Consider the following 25,295-nt stretch of genomic DNA (forward strand, 5'->3'; position numbering starts at 1 on the left):
AGTCAAGTCCCGTTTTGCAGGGAAATTCGTCTTGCATCTGTGGGCATCAGGTCTAGGACTTTCTTCATCATGACTCTGTCTGACTTCTGACTAACCTTTCTTGGCTCTTTTCCTTCAAAATCCGTCTTTCCTGTTATTTTGAGTTGGTTACTGGCACTGTTTTATTTGGCTTCTTGTTCAAATTGGAAGGTAAGGTCTCTTACTTTATTTTGTGGGGGGTCATGCTCCCTGTGGCTTGGGGTGTTGGCCATCCGTTGAAGGTTTCCCTTATGGCGCTCGAGGGCTTCTGATAAGAGGGCTTCCTGCCTGGTAGTCTCTCGCAGTTCCTGTCTGGCCTGAACAATCCGTTGAAGGATTTCACTCTTCGGCCTTGTGATGTATGGGGTAATAGTTGGTCCTTGGCTGGGTTCAGCTCCTCTTGGGTCTTGCTCTTGTTCTGACTCGTCGCCTTCTTCTTCACTCTCTGTTTCTTTTGTTAAATCATAAGTTGGTATCTCTGAGTCAGCTCTGTGGTCTTTTCTATGATCCGGTCTGCCATACTCACTACACTCCTCAAGCAAACTCGCTTTGTCGCCGTCTTGGATGGCTCGGAGCTTTTCTTTAAACTGGGTCATCTTTCTGGTCTCTATTTCATACTCTTTCAACCTCGCCATGGCTCTAGTGTTGGGGTTTGTGAGGTACCCGTTCAGTCCAGACTCACTGGAAACCATCTTTATGATCGGGTCATATTTTTCGGTTGGACTGTACAGTGACACCAGTTTCCCCAGTCCCCAAAGTTCAAGGAACCCTGTCCACCATCGTAACCATCGATTAATGTCTTCCTTCCTCTGGACTGCTTTGGGGCATGGTATCACGACCAGTCTATATCCATTTCTTATCTCTGAACAATAGTATGCTTCATCTCTTTGGAGGTGGTATGCTAGCTGACTCTCTAGTACTTCTTTCAATTGCTCTTTGTTGAAACTGAAGAACATTTTCTTTACCAACGAAGCCCATGTTGAATATCCGTCTCCACCGAACAGCAACTCGGTAGGTAAGCAGTGTAGCTCTAATGGTGTTGATGTCGGTTGTTCTGTTGACGGGACTGGTCCTTCAGCTCCCGCTCCATCCATTCCTGCGTTTCAATCTCTTCGTCCATCGCTATGTCTTTGTCGTCTTGAGTTGTCCATCTCCAAAGCCCCTCGAGGATCCTTCGAGTAGGGATGGATTGAGACTATTTGGCTACTAGCTTTACTGTCTGGGTCTGGTAAGTCTACCCTCAATAAAGCCCTATCCTCACCTGCACGCTATGCAGTTACTGCGAGGGTTGTGACTGACGGCCTTATCAGTCACACACAACCTTACTCCTTCAGGCTGTCAGTCCGGGGTGCTCAAGCAGAGACGTCCTTCTGCTGAGCATCCTTCTTCTGGGGCCCCTTTATCTCGGTCAGGGTCCCTGTTCGGGCACCACCTTTCATTGTCCGATGAGCTAACCCCTCCCTCCTACTTCCCTATGTCTAAAGGGATTGCTCAAACCAGATCTCCATTCAACGGGTCCGGACTTCCCTAAACCTGAAAGATCTTACTAAGCAGGTTTACTGAAAGTTCTGTTTAAGCTGGTGTTGGGAAATGACTCGCCTAGCCTCTGACAGCCTTCATACAAAAGTCTCGCCCTTCTTCAACTGGAGGTCTGGACGACTGAGTAGCCTATCGCAGTCATCCACACTTTCAACAGTCACTTTTGTTCACGGCTGCTCATTCCCTAATTTTACAACTGGCTCTTGGTATATGGGCTAGGTTAATTTTAGTAGCTCAGCACGAGCCCCAAGGGTGCTGTTTTAACAAACTTGGCTAAGGCAACCAATAAAAACCTCCTACAATATCTTAGAACCAGGCAACAAGACTTTTTACCACCAATGAAAAACCAAAAATACAGTGACTCAAATAATTGAATGTCCACGATTTAACTAGAATTTTATATGCTTTCTTTAATTAGTAACACTTTTGCAGGGGTCAGTAACAGCTTCAATTCAGCAACACAAACTAATTTCAATAATAGAATGAATCAATCAACTCAACCTGTCTTTCCCTGATGCTGAAACTAGTGAGTTTGGAGAGACTTTGAAGACGGAGGCTCATCCATGCACCTGATGGAGAAGATTCGTCTGGTAACAATGAGTGGTTTCTTGAAGGGAATACGACTTAATCTTCAGTTTTCATCCTTTAAGTGGCAGGCACTGATGCTCCAGGCTTCGATGGTTAAACAGGATCTTTGTTGTTATATGTCTCCGAAGACAGTAGTTTCCAGAGGCTGAAGAGTTGAAGGAAACCCGGAGACATAAATGAAGTTGATTCAGGACTTCCAGAAGCCTGAAACCTAGAGCAATCAGCTGTTCACCGATCAAGTTCACTTCTGTTGTCTTTATAAAAAGGCTTTAGATGAAATTTGATTCTTAATCTTGAGGCACAGTCCTTCCAGGGCCCACGGGTTGATCCTCTTTTTAATGCAGTCGATCAGTGGGGCTGTGTCTCTGTTCTTTTTCCATCCAAGCTTCTTTTCTCCGTCCGATCTTGTTCGCTGGTCTTCGGCGAGGAAACAACCCCGTTCCCTCCTTCAGCATTGTTTTTATAGCGCTTGATGCTTTCACCAGTCAGCCCCTTATTAGGCTTCTCAGTTATTGCGCAACCTATTCAGCTCAGCTTCTCGGTTATTGCTCAATACTTTAGTCATGGTCATCGTGACCTACTGATTCTGTTTCTCGGCCTCGGAGATGCCGGTCATAGCTACGCAGCTGGTCTGTAGTTGCATCCTCCCTTCCTCCCGTTTGGACTTCAAAAGGTTCACTGTCAGCATGCAGCTGGCTCTCGTCACTCCCAGTCATCCTACAGTTCTCTCCCTAATCTGCTCAGTTTCAAACTTTACACAGTATTACACATTTCATTCTTCAGCTTTTTGCATTTACTTTGAAACACAGTTACAAAACCATCAATTCATTCTTTTATTCATACTCTAATTCTCAGTTCTTACCCACATTTCAATCATATGTCTTTTTAATGATCAAAGATTATTGATTGCATTTAATACTTGTAAAATAATGGAAAAGATCACGGATTGTATTTAATACTTGGAAAATCATCATACATCATTGGATACTTGTTGTTTATACTTCTGCAAAAGATAAGACAGATAATATGTGGCAGAAAATATGTGGCTCCACACAGGCCTCTCCAGTCTCTCAGCTCCAGAATATGAGAACATGCTTGTTTCACTCCCTACTGCTTCAACTGTGTGTTTTAATAATTATTGCATGGATTACACATAAGGATATTTATTGTAACTTTTATGGAGTTAACTGTGAGCAGTTACTAAATGTTGCATGGATTACATGGAAAGACAGCATCTGTGAATATCAGTTTTTAAGCTTTGGCACAGATTCTTGATTGAATTTAGGTAAAGTGTCTTATCTCTGTTTCTTATTTTTCCCATAAAAGATGTAAAATGACTTTATGAATATTTTGCTGGCTCTTGTGAAACACTTTGCAGTTTTATATCTTAAAGGTTGTTGTAAGAATAAAGTTTTACTTTACTCATACCTTTTAAATACGTTTCAGGGATGTACTACCCATTTCCTCACCTTGTCACATACAGTGCAAGACTCAACAATCATATTGCTATATTAATAACAAATACTATGACTGGAGTCGTGACTTCAATGCAAGAATCTGTTGACCAGGTCCTTGACACAAACAATAGGAACCATGTAGCAGTTCTTTTTATCTTGAATTGTGTCAGATGTCACACACAAGCTACTACTTTGCAACTTTCCACAGTGAAACAGAAAGCAGGCACAAGGGAAGAAAATAGCAGTGTACACCTGCAGTGTTTATTTGATATAAAAGTGTCACATGGCATCATTGAATTGTTCACACTGCCGTCACATCAGTACCAAGTACACAATGGTACATGCTTCATTTGAAATTAATAGCTGGTGACTCAAAAAGAGAAAATGACTTGTCTGAGTCAATGAATGTGCAGAAACATAGGAGTGTAATATTTGCCATGTCTCACTCAAGTCTGGGTCATCAAATAGTTTGCATTACCGCAAAACAATTATGAGATCTTAGCTGCTTATTCTTGTAATTGTTTCTTGGATATAATGAGTTACTACATGATGGGTCCTTAAAATACATTTATATAAAAATAAGCCTGTCTTTTAAAAGTTTTTTTGGAAGAAATGGATCCACCACACCCACTCCCTCCATCCTGCTGGTGATCAGCTAAATAACTGGTAAGTTTTTTTGTTTTGTAACCCACACTGTCCTTTATGTTTTAGATGTATTTCTGCAGACCAGATTAAAAGGACTGGTTTAGACTCAAAAGCCTAACCATAACTGCTTCATACAGTCAATAAATAAATTTTGTTGGCATGCTTTAAAGCCTGATTTGTTACTCTTGCAATGTATAATTGTTCTTCCTAAGATGAGACTTTGTTTCCTGCTCAGTACCTTCAGGATTGTATGCCTCAAAACAAGTTCAGTACAATTCTACTTTTCTGGTCATAGTCTGTACATCTTCATAAATGTTTTAGCTAAGCATGAATCTGGGAACATGTGAACATCAATGTACACATGGAAAAGCACATAGGCGCAGCTGCGGGTCCTGTGTTTGAACTCTGGGTCACATGGGCAGAACGAGGGAGGGCCGCAGGGTTAGAAGGTGATAGGAGACTGTTGTTCAAGAAACTTGCCATCGTCCTCTTCTCTTTCATCTCTGGCTCCCAGCATCAAACAACAGCCCCTTTGATTCTGGCCTGCTTTGCCACCAACCATCCCCAGACCCTGCAGCCCTCCATCTATTCATGCTGCTTAACTCAATGTTCCGAGAAAAACTCATGATTGGAAAATGACTTTTCAAGATTTTCCCCCTTTTAGATATATTCTTTAGGAAAATGTAACCCTATCTTCCTGTTCTGCCTAATTGTTTTTTTCTCCAGTACATCAGAACAACTTATGAACCGTCAACATAAAGTAAGTAAAGCTAAGGTCAACTCTTTTTCTGCAATGAAGTACACAGTGATGCTGAAAGAGCTTTTAAAACAAAAAATATTGATGCAAAGAAGCCAGCATGATGGTGCTTTTAGCACTAATTTGTTCGAAAGAGAAAGTGAAAGCTCATATTGTTACTGCAGTCACTTAAAAGTTCAGGCTCGGATTACTGTGGTCAGTTCCTTATTTGAATCAAAACTTAATTGATTGACAGTCATAATACCACCCAAGCAAGGTCATTTTAATTATTCATAAATTTTCAGCAAAGCTGTCTGAAAACAGCAACTATATCAGTGATAATCTCTTCTAATAAGTTTTATCTTTCCCTGGAAAAGAAAGTGATTCAGTTATAGAGAAACATAAAAGGGAACTTGAAAGGTAACTAGTGGAAACAAAAAATGACTCAAATGCAGAGCAGCTAAAGTCAGAACCTTTAATAGAAAAACAACACAAATGAAAAGAACTTACAGAGCTCAGGCAGAACTAGTAGGAACAACTGGAGACATGGAGAGACCGAGCATGGAGCAGAGAAATGGACCAAATGGCAGATAAACGAAAGGAACCAGGGAGTAACAAAAAAAAGCTGTATGTATATCTGCTGAGGCAGGGGTAGAGAAATGACAAAAAATAGACAAAAACCATAGAGCTAATCAAAGGAAATGTGGAGCAGCTAAGACAGAAAAGAGCAGAGCAGAAAAGGAGAGAACAAGCAAACATGAGTGGATCTGAAAACGAAACCTTAGGGAAAATACCAAACAGAGATCTAACAGGAAAGAATCTGAATGTAAAAGGATCGCAAGAAAATCACAAAGAATGAACTAAAGAAATACACCTAAGAATAATAAGAACAAAGACATGAATTATATGGCAAAACTCAAGAGTCAAAAATAACAGAATCTGGCAAGGCCTGTAGAACATAACAAGAAACATGCTCAAAAACATGAATACAAATTAAAACCACCTCAGGATCTTGACAAGTTATGTTTGGTTGATTATTATAGAAGGCTCTGAGTACCATTTGTGGTTAAGTTGCTCTCGAGCTGTTTCAAATCTTTCTGCTGCTGTATTTAAAAATAGTGTATCTAAAAACTAGGTTTTGCATGAGAGTAAACGTAAATGATGAGACCCATTTTGCAAAACATCAAGCCATGTTACATCTATACACCCATGTTTTGTGTATTGTGTGTTGTATTGGGATAATGGGTGTAAAATGCAGTGTGGTATTGCATCAGAACAGAGCAAGTGTCTTTAACCATACATAAAGATTTTCTGACAATCTGGGGTTGAAATTTAATGCTTGAAATAAAGTCTACATGTGGGCATCCAAGTGGTCAAATAATCATTCGCTAAATTAATCACAAAATAGGTTGGACTGCCCTCCTGTGGGAGCTACTTCAGGCATTCAACATGCTGAGGTGAGGGAATATTCCATGCAGGTAGAGTATCTGTGTTGTGCAGCATAAGGTTAAGTAATGTTGGGTCATTGCTGCAACATTTGAGTAGCACCTTTGTAAATGCTAAGGCAGTGGAACCTGAGCAGTATACAGTAGGGGGCACAGTTCCACAAATCTGCTAACAGCTAATAGCGGAACTAACTTTTTGTTAAACAGATTAGCGCTTTTGCTAACTTTGGAAATTGTTAGCTTCCAGTTAGCTTCTGCTATATCAAGTTCATAATGTAAAGTAATAACATTCACAAGACCGAGCAGCAGCCAGCTGGGGGTGCCCTATTGGCTTACTATGCATGTACATGTTACCCCCTTAAAAGAAGGGAAAAAGTGCAAGAAAATGATCACAGGAGAGCATATCACTGCTTCTTCTTTCACCTGTGTGTATTGAGTGCGCACAAACAAAATACAGAACACAGGAACATCTCTTGTCACATCATTTTGGAATAACCTTTTTAAATGTAAATTATTTCAGGAATGTTTTTATACGAAAGTCATGACTGCTAAGAGCTAAGTGAATGGATGGCTCAACAGAGCTGACTCTGTGTAAGTTTAGCAACTGTACTAAAGAGAAACCTAGGATTATTCTTGTTCTCTTCTATTAATGATGAGATGTAAGCTGTTCTGGCTTGTCGAAGTGTCTTTTTATACAACAGTAGGCTATTTTTCCAGATTAAGTAGGAATCCCCTAGGTGTGTAGAGTGCCATTTTCTCTCCAATTACATTGTGCTTTAAAGTACGCAGCTCTGAATTAAACCAGGGAGCCAGCCTCAATAATTACCTTCTTTTTCAAATTTCAATCAATTTGTGAAGCGGAAGAAACAGAATTATTGCCGTCCACTGTGTTTTTCTGTGATAATGAGGAAATTAAAAGTGGAACAGATTCTTTAAAGGTCGTTACAGCATTGTCTGGTAATGATCTACTGTAATGAAATTTTCTTTCAGGTGTGGAGTACTCGGTTAAATTAAACTCAAAGGTTATTAAAAAATGGCCAGACAGGACAGGGTTATGAGAAAATATTGTTATGTCTTTACACTCAATGCCAAATGACAGCACAAGGTCCAGAGAATGAAGACAAAGGTGGGTAGGTTTGTTAATGTTTTGAGCGAAGCCAATTGAGTCTAAGAAAGCATTAGAGGCCATATTTAAGCTATCACTTTCAGTGTCAACATGAATGTTAAAATCTCCCACTATAATAACCTGAGAATCAGAATCAGAATCAGAAAAGCTTTATTGCCAAGTACGTTTTTGGACATACAAGGAATTTGTTTTGGCGTAGTCGGTGCAATACAATACAAATTAAACAGTATAAACATATCTACAATATAATATAAATATATGTGCACAGTTTTAAGTGAGTGAGAGTAAGTATAGAGCAGTATAAGATGCAAGAGCAATACAACAGTGCAGGTGATCATTGTGCAAGTATGGCAGTGCAAGTAAAGCAGGAGTCCATGCTGAGCGTTAATGTAACACATAGAGTTACAGGTTACAGGTGTCCTGTCAGCAAAAAAAGGGGGGGTGTGGGGGAAAGGGAGAGTGTCAGGGTGGTTTCCGGGCTTTGTTAACCAGGCTGGTGGCAGATGGGAAAAAACTGTTCTTGTGGCATGAGGTTTTGGTCCGGATGGACCGCAGCCTCCTGCCAGAGGGGAGAGTCTCAAAGAGTCTGTGACCGGGGTGGGAGGGATCAGCCAGAATCTTCCCTGCCCGCTTCAGGGTCCTGGAGGTGTACAGTTCCTGGAGCGACAGTAGACTGCAGCCAATCACCTTCTCAGCAGACCGAATGACACGCTGCAGCCTGCCCTTATCCTTGGCTGTAGCAGCGGCGTACCAGATGGTGATGGAGGAGGTGAGGATGGACTCAATGATGGCTGTGTAGAAGTGCACCATCATAGTCTTTGGCAAGTTGAATTTCTTCAGCTGCCGCAGGAAGAACATCCTCTGCTGGGCTTTCTTGATGAGGGAGCTGATGTTTGGCTCCCACTTGAGATCCTGGGAGATCATGGTTCCCAGGAAGCGGAAAGATTCCACAGTGTCAATTGTGGAGTCACAGAGGGTGATGGGGGCAGGTGGGGCTGGGTTCTGCCTGAAGTCCACAACCATCTCTACTGTCTTTAGAGCGTTGAGCTCAAGGTTGTTCTGGCTGCACCAGTCCACCTCCCATCTACTGTATACGCGGACTCGTCACCATCAGAGATGAGTCCGATCAGGGTGGTGTCGTCCGCAAACTTCAGAAGCTTGACAGACTGGTGACTGGAGGTGCAGCTGTTGGTGTACAGGGAGAAGAGCAGAGGAGAGAGAACACAGCCTTGGGGGGAACCGGTGCTAATGGTCAGGGAGTCAGAGACCTGCTTCCCCAGCCTCACGCGCTGCTTCCTGTCAGACAGGAAGTCAGTGATCCACCTGCAGGTGGAGTCGGGCACACTCAGCTGGGAGAGCTTCTCCTGTAGCAGAACTGGGACGATGGTGTTGAAGGCAGAGCTGAAATCCACAAACAGGATCTTGGCATAGGTTCCTGTGGAGTCCAGGTGCCGGAGGATGAAGTGAAGGGCTAGGTTGACTGCATCATCTACAGACCTGTTGGCTCTGTAGGCAAACTGCAGGGGGTCCAGGAGGGGGTCGGTGATGTCTTTTAGGTGTGAGAGCACAAGGCGCTCAAAGGACTTCATCACCACAGAGGTCAGGGCGACGGGTCTGAAGTCATTAAGCCCTGTGGTCCTTGGCTTCTTGGGAACAGGGACGATGGTGGAGGACTTGAAGCAGGCTGGCACATGACATGTCTCCAGTGAGGTGTTAAAAATGTCTGTGAAGACTGGAGACAGCTGATCAGCGCAGTGCTTCAGGCTGGCTGGTGAGACAGAATCCGGACCAGCAGCTTTCCAGGGGTTCTGTCTCCTGAAGAGTTTGTTGACGTCCCTCTCCTGGATGGAAAGAGCCGTCCTCGGCGTGGGTAGGGGGCTGGTGGGGGGGAACTTCAGGGTGGGGGTTGGAGGTGTCAAGGCCCCTCTTGAGGTTGGGGAGGTGGGTGTGGTGGATTGTGGCTGCAGCTGTTGGGGGGCGTCGTGGGGGATGGTTGCAGGACTGTCCCTTTGTCTTTCAAAGCGGCAGTAGAACTCGTTCAGGTCGTTGGCGAGGCGTCGGTCGTTGATGGAGTGGGGGGCTTTCGGCTTGTAGTTGGTGATTTGCTTGAGCCCTTTCCAGACAGACGCAGAGTCGTTGGCTGAGAACTGGATTTGGAGCTTCTCAGAGTACAGTCGTTTGGCCTCTTTCACTGCCTTGCCAAACTTGTACTTAGCCTCTCTGTATATGTCTTTGTCCCCACTCCTGAAGGCCTCTTCCTTATCCAGTCTTAACCTTCTGAGTTTAGCTGTGAACCAGGGTTTGTCGTTGTTGTAACTCACCCTGGTGCATGATGGTACACAGCTGTCCTCACAGAAGCTGATGTAGGAAGTCACATCCTCTGTGTACTCGTCCAGACTGTTGGTAGTAGTCCTGAACACATCCCAGTCTGTACAGCCTAAACACGCTTGGAGATTCTCCACAACCTCACTGTTCCACTTCCTTGTCATCCTCACAACAGGTTTGCAGAGCTTTAGTTTCTGCCTGTATGCAGGAATCAGGTGGACCATGATGTGGTCGGATTGGCCCAGTGCAGCACGTGGGACGGCGTGATAAGCGTCTCTGATGGTGGTGTAACAGTGATCCAGAATGTTGTCCTCTCTGGTCGAACATTTTATAAACTGTCTATATTTGGGGAGTTTGTGGGTGAGATTATCTTTGTTAAAGTCGCCAACGACGATTACTAAGGAGTCCGGGTTGGTCCGCTCCACACTCAGTATCTGGTCGGCGAGCATGCGCTGTGCGACCTGCACGTTAGTTTATCTGTATTTAACACTAAATCAGATAAAAGGTATGAAAACTGATCTAAAATTGAGAGTAAGGGCCTGGTGGACGGTACAAAACAACAAACAGAAGTGGTTTTAGTGCTTTGCAATTTTGATGAGGAAAACTAAGGAATAAATATTCAAAAGAGTTGTAGCTATTGATAGGTCTGGGACTAATCAATAAATCGGACTGAAAGATGGTTGCTACTCCTCCTCCTCGCCCAGTATTTCGAGGAATGTGAAAATTTAAATAATTAATAGGAGTTGACTCATTTATAGTAACATAACCTCTTGCTGCAGCCAGGTTTCAGTGAGGCAAAATAAATCAATCTGATTGTCACAAATCAGGTCACTAACTAGCAAAGTCTTTGAAGAGAGTGATCTTATGTTCAATAAGCCACATTTAATTGTTTTATTTTTATTTTTAGTCTGAGTTGTGTTTATTTTTAGGAGATTTTCATGATTTCCTCCTTTTAGATTATTTTTTAATCTATTTAATTTTGGCCGTGGGCGAGACACTGTCTTAATAGGGCAATGGGTGGGTAGCAGTACAGAAGCTGCAGAGAGGAGTGTTAAACTACGACCCTGCTTCCTGGTCTGAACCCTGGGTTGTCAGAGTTTTGGAGAACTAATAAATTCGGCCAGATTCCTAGAAAGAAGAGCTGCTCCATCCAAAGTGGGATGGATGCCGTCTCTCCGGATCAAACTGGGTTTTCTCCTGTTAAATGGTTAAAAAGTTTTAGGTTGAGGTAAAACTTACAGAAAGACTATGAAGTTCATGGTCATTTTAGGGGCTACATTTTATTGAGGGCATTTGTGTATACTTTGTTGTACTGCTCTAATCAGTATGGTTTCATTTATATTTAAGTGTAATAATTACTCAGCAGCATTGAATTTGCATCGGTGTTTATCCAGTTCTAATTCCAATGTTCCGCTGTCATGAGACAATTTTTCATTTATTTGTGTGAAGTCAATGTGTGTCTCAAAAAGACATGGCCACATGGACATGGAAAAAAATCTCAAATTGTCTTTTCTTAAATTTCTCATGCTACGCAAATCATATTCAGCTTAAGAGGATTTTACCCATTGAAATTGAAGCACTATAAGCGGCATAATAAATTATAGTGCCTTGCAAATGTGTTAATACTACTTGAACTTTTCCACATTTTGTTACATCTCTTTCCCAAAGTTCAATATATATTATTGGAATTTTATTTGAAAGACCATCACAAAATAGCGCATGAAAACTTTGGTGTGTGTTTTTATTCAGTCCGCCAACTCAAAACTTTGCAGAACCACTTTTCACTGCAAGCTGTTTGGGATATGTTTCTACCAGCTTTGTACATAGAGACTAAAATTTGTGCCCATGCTTCTTGCATCAATAGTTCAGACTCAGTCAGATTACATGAATAGTGTCTGTGAACAGCAATTTTCAAGTCTTACCACAGATTCTCGACTGAATTTAGGTCTGGACTTTGATTAGGTCATTTTAACAAATGTCACATGTAGTTTTCCTGATTGTGGGTGAACATCCGTCATGGACTCTAATATTTTGCAGCTTTCAGGATTGCCCTGTATTTAGCTCCACACTTCTTCCTAAGTTCTCCTTTGCCAGCTACCACCATATCTCACTGTTGGGATGGTATGAGCTTAAGAGGCTGAAAATGTTTAAATAAAATTTCGGATTTTTATTAAAATAATATATTTTCTTCCACTTATAATTATGCAATATATCATGTTGGTCTAGTACATAAAATTGCAATGAAATACTGTATGTTAAAATTTGTTGTTCTAACAAATTGTGAAAGGTGTGAATACTTCTGAAAAAGTGTACGAACAAACATCAAGCTTAATTTCATATCACAAAAAACAAAAATGTAGATTTTAATAATTCAATAACAACAATAAAGTGAATAGATGCATCTTGAAAGCCTGTTGTTTTGTCCAGCTTCCAGCAATGTTAGCATACTAAATGACTAATTTATTAAGAATTTGTTTTGTGTCCTCGAGGGTGGAAAACTATTAAAACCAAACATATTTAGAGAAGCACATCATTGCTGTGTGATGAACTCCAAAACAACAACCAGCTAGACATGAGACAGAAACCATCCAACAAAGGACACCCTTGTTCCCAAAGCTGAATTCTTGAACATCATTTTCTAAATTTTCCTTCAAATGACTCAATTTTCACATCCCCCACCTCTCATTCCACTCAGTTACTATTTATCAAACACGTCCTCCTTGTCCTATGGAGATTTGCTGTTTTCGTGTTTATGGCTGTAGACATAACAAGTATAAGAAGTGAACAAATGTACTAATTTGCCCTATGGTACATGGAGCAACTCAGAGACAAAAAAGTTGTTGGTTTTATCCTAAGGGAGAAAAGGGACACAAGGAACCATTGAGGTGTCTCATTTGTCCTTCCCCCGGTGTTTCTGGCCTCTTGTTACTGATGCAGCTGCAGCAGTGCTCAGCAGCACACGACTTTATGGGCTACTGGTTAATACAAAAGGGTTTAATGTTGGTGGTAGAGGGATGTCCAGTGCATCTGTGGCTGCAGTTATCTGAATGTATAGTTGTGTAAAAAGCAATGTGAATCTGTTGCATTATGCAACAAAATTAGGGTGTATTCTAAAGATGTTCTTATTTTCTTACTGGAAAAGTTTTTTTCAGCATCCCATTTACTCTAAAAATACTTCTTTCTTACTTTTTATGGTATTACCATCCCAGTATGTTGTTTTAAAAAAAATCAGTGACTGAAAGCACTCATTATTGAAATGGTGAATGTATTTTTAGGAGAGCAACGAAACAGCAACAAGGGTGCAGCAATACAGGCAAAGTTACGAAAGGACAGGAAATGCTAATTAAGAAACAGGCCCAAATACCATCGTTCAGATGAGAACATATATTGATCATGATGAATGTCATAAATGTAATTTAGGGCTTTTAACAAAGCATTTTATCTATTTTTCTTCCAGGGTGAATGAGTGATGTCTGCAATGAACTAGAGACCTGTCCAGGATGTACCACACTTCTTCCACATTGACTGATGCAGAACGACACCAGAATCCCAAATAATATTTATCTATGGATGGATAATGTGTGAAATTTGGTTGGTCCAGATTTGACATTTGCCTCCAATCTGTTATGACTGTGAAGCACAGAGAAGAAAATATGGTGATGATTTACTGGGTGGCATTGTATTCAGACCCCCTGCAATTTGCTTACCGACCAAACAGGTCGGCAGATGATGCTGTTAACTTAGGTCTACACTTCATCCTGCAACACCTCGACCACCCAGGGACATACGCCAGGATCCTGTTTGTAGACTTCAGCTCGGCCTTCAACACTATCATACCAGACATCCTCCACCAGAAGCTCACACAGCTCAACGTCCCAGCCTCCACCTGTCAGTGGATCAACAGCTTCCTGACGGACCGACAGCAGCAGGTGAGACTGGGGAGCATCTTCTCCTGAACCAGATCAATATATACTGGAGCCCCCCAGGGGTGTGTTCTATCCCCACTCCTCTTCTCTCTGTACACAAAGACTGCATCTCATCGGACTCGTCCGTGAAACTCCTGAAGTTTGCAGATGACACCACTGTCATTGGTCTGATCCAGGACGGTGACGAGTCTGCATACAGACAGCAGGTGGATCGGCTGGTACACTGGTGCAGTCAGAACTACCTTGAACTCAACCCACTCAAGACTGTGGAAATGGTGGTGGACTTTCGGAGAACACCACCCCCATACACCCCCCTCACCATCCTCAACAACACTGTATCGGCCGTGGACCACTTCAGGTTCTTAGGAACCACCATCTCTGAGGACCTGAGATGGTCTTCACACATAGACACTGTTCGAAAGAAGGCCCAGCAGAGACTGTACTTCCTGAGGCAACTCAAGAAGTTCAATCTTCCACAGGAGCTGCTGGTCATCTTCTACACTGCCATCATTCTGTCTGTCCTGTCTTCATCCATCTCAGTGTGGTTTGGCTCATCCACAAAACAGGACAGGTCCAGACTGCAACGAATAATCAGGACTGCAGAGAGAATAATCAGAGCTGACCTTCCCTCCATCCAGGACTTATACAGGTCAAGGGTCAGGAAAAGAGCTGCTAAAATCTCTGCAGACCCCACACACCCTGCACATAAACTGTTTAGAGTTTTACCTTCAGGCCGCCGTTACAGAGCACTGTTTACTAAAACCAGCCGCCACAAAGAGATTCTTCCCCCAGGCTGTTTCTCTGATGTACATTCAATAGAGTACAAAACAACAGCATACAGATGTTGCAAATGCACCTTTTCATTTATATATGTGTATATTGTACATTGTAAATATGTATATTCTGTAATGCAAAAACAAAACCAAAGAGCAAAGTGTACTGGAGTCAAATTCCTTGTTTGTATGTATGAACTTGGCAATAAAGCTGATTCTGATTCTCATTATTTTGATACCACTACATAAAGTCGAGAGCAATCATTTCCCTTCAAAGGTCAGCTAGGTGGTAAATTTGTATGTAGTTAATTCTCTGGTGTAATACAGCTGTTCATGGAAACCTGCCATGTGTGGGTGGAATCCACAAAAAGGTTACATCATCTGTATAAAGTAGGAGCATGTCACGGAGTGACATTTTTGGACTCTGTTTGTGGCTTTGTGTTTGTTTACCTTTTGCTTAGATGTTTCTATTTTGGTTTTTGTATGATGTTTTCTTTTCTCCCTCTTCCACCTCCTAGTGTTTAGTTCTTAAGTTCTTTTATATGTTCTTATTACTTTGTATAGTTTATTATTATTATTATTGTAATTATTATAGTTCTTGGTCTTCCCTGGATTCTCTAGTTTTATTTCTCTTTAGTATCTTTGTGGTTAATTGTGTTTTATTATTTGTTCCTTTGCACTCTTCTTGTTTACTAGTTTATTTTCTGTTTCCTTTCCAGTTAATTCAGTCAGTGTGGTTAAGTTTGTTTACTTTTGTATTCAGGTTTTCTTTATGGGTTCTTTGTTTGTTCTCAGGTTGTTATTGTTGTTCCTATGTTCCCTCTAGTTTCTCTGTTTACTTTAGTCATGATTATTCTAGTTTTCGTATTCCCCATTTGATTATTTATCTTTGTCCATAGGTTTGCTTGGTCTGTGTTTCTGTTTATTAGTTACTTTGCCCATGCTCAGTCTTTATATTTGTTTCACCTATTCCTTCTGCCTCCCTGCCTCTTTGTCACACCTGTTCCCGGTTTTCTCTGATTACCTGCCCTTTGTTATCCCTCAGTATATTAGTTGGTTTTGTGTCATTGTTTGTTGCTGGTTCCTTGTGTTTGTCACACCTCGTTCTCAACCCACATATTTGTGCTGAGCTTTTCCATGTGCCTGCAGAACCTCTTGTAAGTTTTTGGATCAGGACTTTGTTTGTATCTGCAGTGCCTTGTTTGGTTTCTTTTGAAAACCTCTGGAAATAAAACTAAAACCTTTTACAACATGCTGCTGCCCAGCTCTTGTCTGCACTTTGGTCCGCCCGCAAACCACAATATGACAGAGTAATATTTTTATATAAAAGGTGCAAAATAGAACCACAGTATGTTCATGCAAAAAAACTATTTCTTAATGTATATATTTTTTATAAAATTAAGTATAAAATATAAAAATATAAATACCCATTCAAATCAAATACCCATATAGTTCTTAACTACAATTGTGTGCATTAATATGCTAATTGTAATATAGAAACAAAATAAAGAAAGGAAAATACAAACAAAATAAGAGAAAAAATGTAATCACAGCTGCTTGAGGAGAAAGAAAAATTACCTAGTGCACGATTAAGAATTAAACCAATGCACTAATGGTAAACAACACTTGCAATGACCACTGTAAACAGTATCAAATAAAGTGTGCCAACCTTTTGTTGTGCCACTCATTGTTTCATCATTGAGCTAAGAGCACCTGCTGCATGCAGCCTGCATTGGCCAGGTCGCACACAGTGCCATGCGCAGCTCGGCCGCTGTGACACGTGACAAATAAACAAACAAACCAACCAACCAACAGGGAGCAATAAGAATGCATGCTGCGTGCTCATACCCATCCCCCCTTTCTGATCTGTATTTAGTGGTCTAAGTAATATATTTTAATTTAAAATCGAATTGAATTGAAAAAATTGCATTATAAACAAGCAAAGTAGTAAAAAACCAAAAACAGCTCTCACTTGAGTCCTATCATTCAAGGTAAATTTCCATTCAAAAGAATCAAATTGTTCGTGAACGTGACATAACTGGTTGCCATATTAGTTACAACTGAGAGGTGACATATATATAGTCAGGTTCACAGACACATACTTATAGAATACCAGCAAGGATCAACACATTTAATGAGGCTCTTGCTCTCTCTTTCTCATCTGGGCCGCTCACCCCAAATACCCACTCCCCACCCCCATTAACTCCCATATATCAATTTCCTCTAGATGTTTCCACTCACACAACAGAGGTAACTGGACCCTTTTCTTCAGTTGTTCAGTGGATACATGAAACAGAACAACACAATGGGCTATTCATTAATGTAGTGAAACACACAAAGACACACACACACTCACACACAATTCTAATAATGCACACAGACTTTCATTCATTACGAATTCATTTACGAATATAAAACAGCATCCTTCCCCAGCTGCAGACTCTGTACATTCTTGTACCCAAATCTGCACATAAACATTATTTTTACAGCTTTCCATCAGTAAAAACAAATCCTGTTCCAGTCGTGTCATTCTGTGAGTGACCCTAACCCTGTTTTTCCTTCAGGGTAGGAAGATTAAATGGGATCAATCAGTATCTTGTTAATATATCTTTTTTGAGCAGAGAAAGTCAAGCTAGAGTTACTGCAAAAAGGCAGAGTTGATTTGACTTAACTGTTCAGTTAATAGTGCATCAGATCCTTGTGCAGGGTTAGCTGATTCACTTCAGTAAGGGTCATTTAGAGACACACCTGCTTTGTACCACACAGGTGTATGAAGGAAAGAAGACAGGCCAAAGGTAAAGTATGTTTGTCAGAAAGACTGTAATATAAAACAGCTCTTAAAATTGTAAAAAAAAAAAAAATCTTTGAAACTGGTGTAACAACTTGCATACATTTAATTTAGGTAAATTTCAGTCAATATTTCAGGTTAGAAATTATATCAGTCTAACAATTAAAAGGTAAAGAAACTGTTTAAATTTGAAGCAATTTTTAAATTTACTTGGTAAATAATGTAGTTCAATTGATTAATTATTAAGATTAAGGAATGTCCTACAAGTTAAAAAGTAACAAATAATTATATAAATGTGATTAAATAACAGTGAACTTCTTAAATAAATTCTAACAAGATGGCATGTAAATCTTTTTGCCTGACAACTGAGATATGTCGTTTAATCGCAATGACTGCAAATAGGTGCAATTTGCTAGCAAGTCTGACTTTAGCATTAGGACTGCAGCTGAACTAATTAAAGCAGAAAATGTTACTTAAACTGTAATTAACATTTTAAATCTATTCTAAGAAGGTGGCATTTAAACCACTCTCCATGAAAACCAATTCATTATCAAAAACTGCCCCAGGTTCAATAAGCGCAGCCTGTTAGCAAGTTTCATTAGTAATAGTGTTGCAAAATGTTACTAAATTAGGAATACCAATTTAAAGCTATTCTTAGGAGGTGGCAGGTAAACTGTTTACACTGACAGCGAAGATGTGCCATTTATTTGCAATGACTATTCAGCAGTTAAGAAGCTTGCTAGGACGTTATAGAATTAGTGCTTTTGCTAAATGGGGTACGGGACAAGATGTTAAAGCAATGGACATTAAATTTTAAAACCTATTCTTTCCCTGACAACCACAGTTTACAAGTGCTGTGCATTGGCAAAAACTACCAAAGGGTTAAGTGGCTCAGCTTGCTAGCATTTTGAGTTTAGCAATATCAAAGTTGCTAAACTATTTAAAATGTAAATGATTCTAAAATAGTAATAAACGTTTTTTAAAATCTGTTCTAAGAAGGCAGGATTTAAATCCTTTACATGACACCTACAGCAAAGATGTGCTGTTCATTGGCAACGACTGCCTCAGGGTTAAGAAATATAGCCTGCTAGCATTTGATTTCAGCGTGAGTTCTGTTGCTAAACCTTAAAGCTGGATACAAATGTAAATTCTTGTTCCAACATATTTACTATATTTATTGAGTTGACTTATTCATACACAACCCATATTAAAAATATCTGCTTCGCCGTTTTCTGCTGCACACCACACATGATGAATGAGAATAGCTAACTGTTGACTGAATCCTCAAATTCTCATTTAAATTCTATGGTAAATATTTAGATAGAACGTATTCCCAAAGGAAGGTTAATGTTGATAGAATTTAAATAGTGTTGAAAATTAAGTTAAGCAAATATGCTTGAAGGAAAAATTTTAATGACTAATGTTTAACACCCCCTAAATTGTGTTTGTAGAGTGTAGAGAAATTTCCAAGACATCTTCCCACCAAACATGGTCATGTATTTAACATTTAACATTACTTGAAATTTGATTATAGGTGTGAGGTGACATATTTTGATTCTAATTGGCATATGTGTTTCATAGGTCTAGTTCTTGTAATCTATATGTTATTTTGCTAATATGGCTGTAGTTTCGTACAGCGATCATTACTGAAAACCATTCAAATGATCCAAAGGCACAAAGGTCATCCAGTTTCAGTGCTCTCAGTTGAAAGATGGGCTGAAATAGGTTAAGATTATATTTATTTATAGTAACTTCATTTGAAAACAAAGCCAAAAAATATGTGACAGATGTCAGGATTGTGTGCACATTGTTGTTAATTATAACTAATAGAGCACCGACACTGAAGGTCCCTCTGGGCTGGCCCAGAACGTTGAGGTCATTCCGTCACAGACCATCCAGCAAACAGACTAAACATTGTGTTTGGCCTGTTCATTGTATTATTTAATACTCAATTTCTTTCTCCCTTTTCTCTGCCTTACTTGTGATTATAGTTCAGATTGCAAATTTGCATCAAATTTGTGCGTCAAAAAACTTTCAGGCAAAACAGATGGCATTTTTCATAGGTTCATAGGTTCATAGAATTTAATGAGTGCGCACTGTTTCACTACCCTTTACTAAATCATTTACTCTAAAAATATAAAAAAAGAAAAATCCAGAAGTGTTCATGATGATTTCTTTATACATTGAGAAAACATATCTATATAAGCCTACCACTTTCCATTTCCTGTTTTAGAATCCCCTTTTAGTACATGAAAGTTTCAAATCATAATTCCTACAAACTGTTTTGTTGTCATTGTTGTTTTCTACTTAAAATTTATTCTAAAAGAAAGGAATTTCATTAAAAAAACTAAAAATAGTGATAGCCTATTTTTCTGAAATACAGACACTTCTTAAACCATTGTTTTTAGTGTTGCTTAGGTTTTTCAATGTTTTTTTTTCAGAAAGAAAAAATGAACAGAAGTCTTATTTGTTCCGAATTATAAAATGCCAACTTTTTCAAATGAGATCAATAAAAAAATCGCTAATAGTATTGATTGTTTAATTATGTCTAGATTTTTTTTGTAATTTCATGCTGATGCCTTTACAATTTAGTTCTATTGTTTTTTCATTGTAATGACAACATATTTTTGTTTCTATTATTTTCTATTTACAATAACAAATAAATTTGTTCTGAAAAAACAAAACATCACTGCTCTACGTTTTCTTGTGGGTCTTTGTAAGACTCGTGACAAAAGCAAATTTCCAATCATTTTCTTTGACAAAGTGTCAGGAATAATAGCTGAATCTGCCAATTTCCACAGAACTGCTTCCATCTCCTCCAAGAGCTCATAAAAACAAATGGCAGTTTATTTTCACTTACAAAGTATTAGTTTGTATGGGTCTCTATGTGTCGACCTGTTTTCACCTTTTCTTTGCAGTCATGATCACTCCACAAACACGCACTCCAAAGGACTCACAGCAATCCAAGGCCAAGCTGCTCATCTCAGCTGCATCCTCAACCAAATGGAGTGGCGCTCTGAAGGTCCCCAGCTTACCGGACCATGAGGCGGACAGTCCCATTTAGCTCCATGGGCCATACCGCCGTCCTTAAGGGTCTTTGTCTCTGTCAGGGTTGAGTGGCATTGCAAGACAAGACACAAGCCTTTTTACTATTTCCATTCCTTCTTTTTTTTCCATAGCTATGCACAAAACTTCTTTTTGTTCAGTTTTTTCTCTTTTGACTGGGGAAGGGGGAGCTCGTTTTGATCACATGATAAGAATTCACCTGAGATGGAAAACGTACAAAGAAACGAGGGAAGAGCCGCAATAACAGAGGCACAGAGCAATCGTGTTAGGACTCTCTTATCAGAATCAACATTCATTGATAATGAAAAACGTGGTGAATTTTGGATCGGGGGTCAATGTCTATTGTCCTCCTCCTTGGTTGTTCCAGGGAGGTGATGTAGTTGTTAAGATACTCTGGATAGGTTCAACTTAAGAACAAAGAAAATCTGACAACCACAGCTAACAAGTGCTAACAATAATTAGTCAGAACCAGATGGGGTTTCCTCCTTGTTCATTTCTATGATCAGAGACAAAATGGATCTGAGAGAAAAAAATAACAACTTTAAATCATCAGCCAGACAGACTAATGAGTTGACTATAGTAAATAGTAAAGAAATAATGAATGAAGATCTGCTTAACGTCAAATTAACGTCACCTTTTCTTTAGCACTGAAGCATACATAAACTTTCATCAACTTTTGGGCGAGCTTTGAGGCAAATTTATCATTCTTTTCTTCTCAAGTGACACTTTTAAAAACAGCTCTTGAATAAATCAGCGTAGAAAACAGGGAAAATATTAAATAAAAACTATGCAGTACGACGACTGTCAAACAGATGTATGCTTGATTCTAACCATTCATATTTGTATGTTAATAAAAATGTTGGACACAGTTGCTCATTTACTCGACTATGAGCCGGTAGCGTTTTATTAATTCACTGTTGTTCATTATACGGAGAATATCTCTCCTTTCTCTCGGTCTTTCCACCATCATCTCTGCTTAAGAGACTCCTAGGCTCACTAGAAGTCCTCTTCACTACTATTAACATTTCCTCACTCTTAAAGCCTAAGATGATTCATAAATAACGTTTATCTTACTGATGGGAAATTTTAAGAAAAATCTTAGAATTCAAGAAATTCTTAGATTTTTCTTAGAATGACGTCACTTGGAGCTACTTTTAGTCTTAGGATTCTTTTGAATATGGACCCTGGCTAAGAACAAGATCTTTCTCAAGGCTGAATAGTGCACAATTTTCATCAGCCTCAGATCTACGGCTACAACTCCTGCATTTGGCACCGTTAGCACGCCTGCATCTGTTAGCACATCTGCATTTGTTGGCTACTTGTCGTCTGCAGCTAGCAACATGGGAGAAGAAATGTTTGAAACAACTGAGATGTTACAATACACACAGTCGGATGTTGTTTAGATATACTGGTACCGTTAAGTACCGATATCGATTCTCGAATAAACTCTTACCCCGAAATGGGAAAACCACAGCCAAGATAAATTTGCTCAGGGTGCTGTGCCACAGGGCACTGCTCTACAGGTTGCTGCGCTACAGAGTGCTGCACTATAGGTCGCTGCACTACAGATTGCTGTGCTAGGTGCTGCACTACAGAGTGCTGGCCTACAGGTCGCTGCACTACAGGGCGCTGTGCTACAGGGTGCTGTGATACAGGGCGCTGAGCTAGGTGCTGCACTACAGCGTGCTGTGTACATCAGCCAATATTTGCACAGTATTTTATATCGTTTTCAATTCACCTTTTCAATAAGTTTACCTTTAACGTGAATCAGCAAAGACAGGTGATATGTTATCGGTCAATTTTAAGTTCTCTTAAAGCTTTTCTATTTGAAAATAAATCTTTTTAAACAGCAGGGATTGCACTAGGATGATGTATGAGCCCAAATTTCTTTAAATCCTCCTAAGAAATCAGCCAGAGACAACTGATGAACAATGGGGCCCTTTACAACACCCAAATAGAGAGCAGAGGCTGCCCGTTCTGAGATCCAGAACAGGGAGGCAGGTGATTGGACTCCAATGAGCAGGACGGTTTAGACCCCACACAGGTACAAGTTTTTGCGTGGCTACTTGCAAGTAAATGTGTTAGAGATGTCTTTCTAATGAGATATCTTTCTTTGTAGGACTGGCGAAGCGTTGGAGAAAATAACCAGTAGAAAAGTCAAGAGTCTGGGCTTGTTGTGTCACAAGTTTCTCGCCCGGTAGCCAGACTACCTGGATTCAGCCCTCCATGTCGCTACTCAGCTAAGTATGTCTGCAGTTCTAACTTATTCTTCTGTTGGTTGAAATTAGTTTTTGGTTTTGGAGAATAGTTATCCTGACATGCAACATGCACAGATTTAGAGCGCCGTCTCATCAACCACATCCTGAACGATCTGGAGAGCCTCCACGGGGTGAGCCGCTCAGCAAAGAACCACTACTCTTGGCACAGCTGGACCAAGCTATGCGAGACCTTGGCCATTTTGAAGCATGTTTGCGAGAAGCACAGGTATGGCCAGCAGATTCAACAGATCCGGCAGCGCATCATGGACAGGGAGTTCGACGTTAATCGAGAGGAGAAGGAGAACTAGGCAGCAGCGGATGTGGAGGGCAGAGAGCAGAAGCAGCTTTTCTTTGTGAAGCATCCAGGAGTCGAGTTTGAAGCAGGTGAAAAGCAGGAAGGCCAACTTTTGATTTATAGGGATAATACATTTATTCAAGGTGATTTTGACTTTTTTTTTTCTCTGTATGGACTAACCTTCCTTTCTCTTCAGCTTCGGTTAATAGCAGGAAGGACAAATCTCTGCGGGTGATGAGCCAAACGTTTATCATGCTGTTTCTGGTGTTTAACCCGCGTGTGGTCAGTCTAGATCCGGTTGCAAAGATATTAATAGGAGAAGATCATATTGCAGATCAGGACAGAACAAGCTCAAGAGTCAGCACAGGCCCTAAAATCTGCATTATTTGTCTAAATGTAGCTTTGTTGAATCTTTTGACAGTTAGTTTTGTAAATTTATTCTTTTTCTGCCTTTGGTTTAACAGTAGAGGCTTGCTTGATCATGTGTTTGCAGCCAAAGGGGGGCTTTGTACGACAACGTGCTTCAAAGCCTGAAGCTAAATTTTAAGCTGAGAAATTCCATGTGACAGAAGCAAGCGGAAGAAAGCCATCCTTTAAATGGGTCGACCCTGTAGAACTTCCACCAGTTAATGGTATTGACACAAGTCTTCCTGTTTTCTTTTATCTCTCCTTTGGGTTTATATCTGGTCCATAGTTTTTCTTGAAACTTTGAGACCTACTGAATTTATTTTTCTCCAAGTTGTTTGATTTGGCCAAATCCTCGCCTGAGTGCCCATCCAAGAAAAAAGAGTAAATTGTGCCCAAAACCTTTTTTCTTCATCAGGAGCCAAGCACAGCTTCACCTGACACCCCTCACTCATAAAGCTCGCCAGGAGCGTTCAGGACAACCACCGTAAGATCAACTTTGCCCCGAGCAGTTCGGTTAAGAGCGTCCTCAGTGCATAGGGTGTTTTGCACTGCAGAAAACCTCAAGATTTTCAACTTCCAAATTAACACAACATATTCCTTTCAGCAATTCAGCTAACATAGACTTTTCAAGCAAAATGGCCCAACTTGCTGCTTTTTGTAAAATAAAATTTCACCAGGAATCAAGGTGAGATGAAGCCCATGGTGATTCAGTTTTGTTCTCCACAGTTCTTTATATAAAGAGGGTATTTACTGAACTGTAACTTAGAGAAATCTGCTCCTAATTCCAGTAAAACTAAAAAAGGTATTAGCTTCTGTCTAGAGAAACTGGTGTCTCTGCTGAGCTGCTGGGATGCTAAAGCTCCATCCGTCCATCCATCCATCTGTGGTGACTAAAAGCAAGGGCATCCAGGTCGACTTGGCTGCTTGAAGATCTTCTTAGCCTTGACCTGTAATGTTCTGTATAAATGTCCTGCACCTTAGAGAGAGGGGTCCCTTTAGTGTTATTCCAGTTAAATCAGGTGCTGCTTCTCCTCCACTGCAGATTTACCTTTATATCCAAACACATATATGTTTTGGTTTCTATAACCTGTCACCAAACCCCTGAACTGGTGGTGTTCTGGCACCTTTTTTCCTGGCACAGTAATTTTCTGTCAAAATGAAAAAAAAAAAAAAAAAAACAACTGGTTCTTGATAGGGATTACAAAATCATGTGTCCTGCCTCCTTTCCAGGCTAAAGGAAACTCCAGAGCCCACTGCTACAGAGAGAGACACAGCAGCTGAGAGGCTGTGTATTTGCACTCCTCCACCCTCAGGTAAAACCCGCTGTCCAGGTTTGACCTGCCACAGCCCTGCAGGTTACACCCACCAATCTTCATGTAAACAAATCCTCAGCTGCTGCTTCTGTCTCAGCATGAGTCCCACAATCCTGAATTTCACACTGGAGAATCTAGGTCAGATCTCCAGCCCAGGGAACACCTTTGCATCTTCACAGACTCCAGAACGTTCCAGTGCCCTGCTGAGTCCGGTGACTCTGCAGCAGAGAAGCATGTTTTTTTAATCAAACCTGTTTCTCCTGTGCCTGAAGACGGAGGCTCATCCATGCACCTGATGGAGAAGATTCGTCTGGTAACAATGAGTGGTTTCTTGAAGGAAATTCGACTCAATCTTTAGTTTTCTTCCTTTAGGTGGCAGGCACTGATGCTCCAGGCTTCGATGGTTAAACAGGATCTATGCTGTCATATACAGGTCCTTCTCAAAATATTAGCATATTGTGATAAAGTTCATTATTTTCCATAATGTCATGATGAAAATTTAACATTCATATACAGGTCCTTCTCAAAATATTAGCATATTGTGATAAAGTTCATTATTTTCCATAATGTCATGATGAAAATTTAACAT

At 40.3% G+C, this 25,295-nt stretch overlaps 1 pseudogene; it reads left to right on the top strand.

Annotated features, from left to right (window-relative positions):
• Window positions 1-20,286: 20,286 nt before the first annotated feature.
• LOC124863055 lies at window positions 20,287-25,004 on the top strand (annotated as a pseudogene).
• The last annotated feature ends 291 nt before the right edge of the window (window positions 25,005-25,295 follow it).

This window comes from Girardinichthys multiradiatus, chromosome X, assembly GCF_021462225.1.
Source record: "Girardinichthys multiradiatus isolate DD_20200921_A chromosome X, DD_fGirMul_XY1, whole genome shotgun sequence".
Taxonomy (NCBI): domain Eukaryota; kingdom Metazoa; phylum Chordata; class Actinopteri; order Cyprinodontiformes; family Goodeidae; genus Girardinichthys; species Girardinichthys multiradiatus.